We start from the raw sequence: 6000 nt of genomic DNA, 5'->3' as shown, positions 1-6000 counted from the left end.
AGCCAAAGTTTGGAAAGTGAGATAGTATATAATCACAACAGTTCTCGGGAGCCATGGCAGCCGATTCAATTACAACAGAGTTTACGGACAGTGTATTTATGTTCACTCGTTGGAGGGACAGTGGGAGGTTCTTTCATTTTCACTGGTTACTGCTCTGGGCTAACGGGGTCACACACAATGACCACACATCAAAAGGAGCCACTTACGGGCCACGCTTCTACAGACCTTTTACATGGCGCCTTGAAGTGTGGCAATGAGAGAATAAAGCCATAGGTTCTAGTATTTTTTAAAATTCTTTACTTTTCATCACAATTCACCAACATTTATAATGAGCCATCGTCAAACCACTTCCCTCTGCCATTCTGAAACCAAGGACTGTAATTGTAGAACCACACATGTAGGTTGAGACCGCGTACTGGCCCGGACATAATTCTAAAACATGGCTGTTAAATAGGTCCCTGTTCTAAATTCACTGGTTTTTTTAAACCGAAGAGTAAACTTTTATCCAGCATATCAAAGTGGTTCACAAATGAGGACTATTTAGTAATAAATATTTCCCACCAATATTGTGAAATGGTGACATGAGGGACAACAGAGTATTCCATTCAGAGCATTTGAATCATTCCCGTGCTAGAGGGAGGCAGGGTCCCAGTCATCTAAGATTTTTATTCTTCAGGTATTTCATCTCCTACAACAGCGTGCATCACCCGAAACATGCTCAAGTACTTGTTAGCAAACCCAACTGCCATTAGGTTAAACAAAATTCCTTCTATAGAAAAAGGGGTTAACTAGATTTGTATTCATATAGAAGCCAGGCTTTTAATATTCTGCAAATGTTAACAAAGAAAGATGATAATGTTGAGTTAATATGGGTTAAGCATAAAATGAAAATAAATTTTTCTGATTGTGAGGTGTTGACACTTTTTTGGCTAGGGCCGCCAGCCTGTTCCTGAAAGCTGTGTAATTACAGAAGGCTTTTCCCCTCCTTCCCCCTCCTGCTTTGAGCCTACCCACATTAGTAATGACCCCTTCACTGCTTCAAAAACCACTAATGGTCTTCAGCACGGGCAAGAAAAATGAACAGGATAAATTGGAATCCACAGTCAGTAATTTGCATCCTATGAGGCTGCTTTGGCCACTCACACTCATGACTGGCCATCAATCGTGGCCTGTCAGGTGCTGTACTCTGCCACCATGACAAATACTCCTCCTAACACTCTGATTCGTCCAAACAATGTAATTGTCCTCTATGCTCCTTTTGGTAATGGAGATAATGAATGACTGCACAAACAAGTAGGATTGCTCATCACAGACGCTGGGGTGGCTTCAAACTGGAAAAGGCCTAGGGTACAAATTTTAATTGACTGAAAACACAGGTCGGGGCGAAAAGGACCATCAACAACAAAAAATCCCCAAGTCCTTCTTGCCCTGTTTTTATTTCCTGCCAAATCCAATCGAGGAGTACCTTTTGACTTTTTGCCCCTCAAAGACTTTGAAAGCCTAGGTTTATAGGTTATCTGCCCAATGGCAGTGCTTTCTACAAATAACAAAAATGAACATAAGGGCTCATCACCTGAGCGTATAGCTCTGAATTGGTACTGTCATCTGCGTATGCAGTGTTTTCTTTTTTGTGTGTTTAGTCTTGCTCACTGTTGTGATGCATTTGCCCAAGACAGTTCTGACAAAATGTGGGTTGTGTGTGTGTGTGTGTGTGTGAGAGAGAGAGAGGGAGAGAGAGAGAGGGAGAGAGAGAGAGAGAGAGAGAGAGAGAGAGAGAGAGAGAGAGAGAGAGAGAGAGAGAAAGGGTAAATACATATGCACACATACACAGAAAAGGTGTAGATGGCATAAGGGGTTAGGATGCTAAGGATGTAGAAGGGTTAAAAGGTGATGTTACTAGAGTGCCAATTCATCCAAGTACGACTCTAAATTGTGATTGACTAAAAAGAATTCTTTCCAGTGTTTTATTAGAAATTTAGTCAAATGACCACAAAATTACATAAACAGCGTGTTTTATCTTGGGAATCCCTGAGCTGCACTTTCACTAGGAAAGTATTTTCAAATTCCACTCACAATCATTGAAAAAATTGGGACCTTACCAAAATTCACCTTGCACAGATGGCTTTTGTGTTTAATTAATAGGGAAGACCATGATAACTTTAACTTGTTTAAATGGCAGCCTGTGGTTTTTGAACATTCATGATGCTGTGCCCCTTTTATACATGAAGTGGCCGGCTGATCTGCAAGTGTTCTGGCAGACAGCCACTCCACTTCTAAAATTAAAAAGGGGATGGGAAACAATCAGCTTTCGGGGGGACTAGGATCACGGCAATGTGTTTTGGATTAATTTACAAATATATGTATATTTTTAAGGCCAAACTGTGGAACTAGAGAATGTCTACTCCATGGTCTATCATATGCATTTTTCGACTTTATTAGAACAGACATCATATTGAAATAATAAACATGGGAAGGCTTCACTTCTCCTTTGATGTATATTACTAAATGTCTGACTGGCTCAAGTTTAAAACAAACTACGGTATGTTTGCACTTGAAAACTGGAAGTAGACCACAAGCAGTAATTTGTTGTCAGTTTCCATATTCTTGGACTAAAGCTATAGTTTAGTCTATTCGCTGTTGGGGGCCAACCCACTCTGGTCCGGTGGCCCAGAGGTGGCTCAACTTACTCCTAGGAACACACAGTGTAATACAATAGTGATGATGATGATTCCCTTCGTCAAGAAAGAACCTGCACAGGTCAAAGCTTTTCATATTCCTACATAACTCTAAGGCCACTGTTGAACAGAAAACGTGATTCATAAAGGTCCTCTTACACTGAATAACGGACAACTGTTCAAAACGTTGATAAGACATGACTCAGTGTAGATAGAAAATATTTTTAATTGCCTTTTTAAAGACTCATTTGAAAGTAGATATTATTTTTATTCAAGATACTGACTTTGGGTGGGTAAAAGGGATCAATTATATAGTGACGAATGGAAACTAGACTTCTGGTGGTGAGCATGCTAGAGTACATACAGATATCAAAGTATAATGCTGTACTGCTGAAACTTATACAACGTTATTAATGATGTTACTTCAGCTAAAATGGAAACACTGACCTTAGGCCTTCTTCTTTACCCCCAGCTCACCTCCTTTAGGGTTAACTTGGTTTAGCAAGTGCCTGGAATTAGATCTACAATCTATAATAATAAAAGTGTAATATGCTAATTAGACTGGATGTCCTTCCGGCTGACCTTCTGGACAAAGCTGGCTGCCGGAGGGAAGCTGGGGTCCTGAGTGCCAGAGGGAAGGCGGTGCCGGCAGCTGGGGGAAGGAAGGCCTACTCTTGCACAAATTTCATGCATCAGGCCTCTCGTATCCTTATAATACATCAGTGCAACAGTGTTTGGGTGAAACCACTCAATAATAATTTTTGTTTGTGATTAACCCTTCTCCAATGATGTCCAAAGTGGAACCAATTTATCGTAAACTTTATTCCATGTTGAAAAAACTTATACTAACATTTAAAAATATTTCAAGTGATACTTTTAATCATCTCATGAATTAGAAGTACAAAATAAAATTTAAAAGATAGTATTTGGAAGGATAAAAAATTGGGAATACCCTAAATGTCTTTCAACTGGATCACAGTTAAATAAAATGTGAGGTGTTCATGAAAAGGTATCCCCATATATTGTTGAGTGAAAAAAGCAAACTGCAGAACTATAAGTATTACCAATTCAATAGAATAGGTAAACAGATAAAGAAACAAAGAGATAAATAAATTTAACATACACATATCTACAGTTGTAGTGCAAGAAAAAGGCCTAGAAAAAATACACACTGAATAATGGCCCATGTTGTGTAGAGGGTGGAGGCTTTTACTTTTTGTTTATATCCTCATATTTTCTCTGCATATGTATTGCTTTTAACATTTTTTTAAAAAAAATCCAATATAAATTTTAAAAGTATAATTAATTTATTATAATTGTAAATAATTTATATATTCCACAGTTCTTAAAAAATAGCAATTTAACATTTTTGTGCAATGAGATATTCTCTTTCACTGGATATTTTAATTTTTATTTGTTATTTTTAAAAATATATTTTTATTTATTTCAGAGAGGAAGGGAAAGGGAGAGGGAGATAAAAACATCAGTTGGGGATGGAGCCTGCAACCTGGGCATGTGCCCTGACCAGAAATTGAACCCTGACCTCCTGGTTCATAGGTCAACGCTCAACTTCTGAGCCATGCTGGCCAGGCTCACTGGCTATTTCTAAAAGTAGGCTGTGGCTAAGATAAGTCCTGCCTCTTAAGTTACTGCCCTACCCTCTGAGTTGGACTGACTTACTGTTCTATTACATCTACTAGATAAACTCCTTGAAGAACAATGTGAGACCTGTCAAATTAATTCTGTGGTGATGTAATATAATCATTAAGACAAATGTTCGAGTAGCTTGTTCGGCAGGATCTTAGTTTGAGCAAATACTTGGAAGCTGAGTATTATGAGTACCTCTTCTTTTTCGTCACTCTCCTCCAAGATACCATATATTTTATACATTTAATCCAGGTGACCTTGATTTTGATGATGCCCCTGAGAGTAAATTTCAGTATGTTTCTTGTGTAAAAACCCCTCCATGCAATTTCCCTGAGATTGACAATGAACCACACTGGGGAAATATCACTCATTGCTTTAGGGCCATGCTTACTGAGCAGGTCCAAGAAGATGAGGACCCTCATTTCTGGAATGTCAAATGTATTCAATGGTCATGGATTTAATAAAATTCCTATGCCATGACTAGAATGTATACTACAAATGAAAGTTGAAGGAAACAAGAAAGAGTAAGATATTTTAAACCCATCATATTCTCATATTTGGAGGTATTTAAATATCTTTATTAAGTGTAACTTCTTGAAGGTGAAATCTTGGGTTTTTAAAACTTTTGTATTTCCTCCCTACTCTGTTGCAGTGTCTCTAAGTGTATGTAGAAAGAATGGGAGTGGGGAATAGACATAAGTGCTCATTCAAGCTTTGTCAGTGATTCTGTCAACTTTAACAAGACCTCGTTGCTATAACAGTAAACTTAAGAAATTAACGAAGCTATACATTGGTTATAAAATATCTATATAGATTATAACAATAAAGTTTGTGATGGTTAATTCTGAATCTTACACAATCTCTCTCCCTCTCTCGTTGTTTGAGCTTCTAATCACTCCTCTGGATGCAGTCAACACCCTTTGCTCTTCTAGCACCAAGCTAACTTCCTGTTTATGCCTGAAGTACTTCTACATGAACTATGATGTATCTCTTGCTTTGTGTTAGTATTTGTAAATCTTTGCATTTTCTGGGTGTCTTACCCTTGTCTCTAGCTCTTGAGATCAGAAGCACAAAGTATTAGAGTCAAAAGGTCTTTAGATGGAACCTTGGCCTGGGACCTAATTTATGTTGTCAAGGAAACCAAGGTTTACAAAAGTTAAGTAACATATGCCAGATTGTAGAAATAGGCAGTGATGAGAGCTGAGAGAACCACCTGCTCCCCTGACATTTATAGAGGGCTTTCCCACTCTAACATTATGTTTTTCACCGAAGAAGCATTTCCCTTTTCTTTTGGTAATAGCACCCCGATTTTACTTTCAGAATGTGCTCAGGGGTGGCCAAGGGACCCAGGCATGGTCAATCAACACCGGTAACCATCATGGCTGCATTGAAGCCCGGAAGCCCAGGCAAACAAAAGCAGCGCCAATAGATATAAAGAATAAATCCCTGATATCATTTCTGCACTTGGATCCAGCTTTACCTAAAATCATTTACTTGAGCCAATAAATTAGTCCTAATATACATGGCACAATTTAGATCATCTGGAATTTTCTCAGTTTATTCCTTTCCTGCCTTCAGCTAAAAATGACTGTTTATCGTTATAAAAGAAAAGGAAAGGAAAGAAGGATGATGATGGGGAGGAAAATGAGAAGGAGGAAGAGGAAAAGAGGAATGAAAC

At 38.4% G+C, this 6000-nt stretch overlaps 1 protein-coding gene across 2 annotated transcripts in view; it reads right to left on the bottom strand.

The window, feature by feature from the left end:
* Positions 1-6000, bottom strand: part of MEIS2 (Meis homeobox 2) — a 204170-nt gene that overhangs the window by 60362 nt on the left and 137808 nt on the right. The gene's annotated exons all lie outside the window — the stretch shown is intronic.

Source organism: Eptesicus fuscus, chromosome 5 (assembly GCF_027574615.1).
Source record: "Eptesicus fuscus isolate TK198812 chromosome 5, DD_ASM_mEF_20220401, whole genome shotgun sequence".
In the NCBI taxonomy this organism is placed as follows: Eukaryota; Metazoa; Chordata; class Mammalia; order Chiroptera; family Vespertilionidae; genus Eptesicus; species Eptesicus fuscus.
Note: the sequence above shows the minus strand (reverse complement) of the source record. Positions and strands in the feature narration are given on the sequence as shown.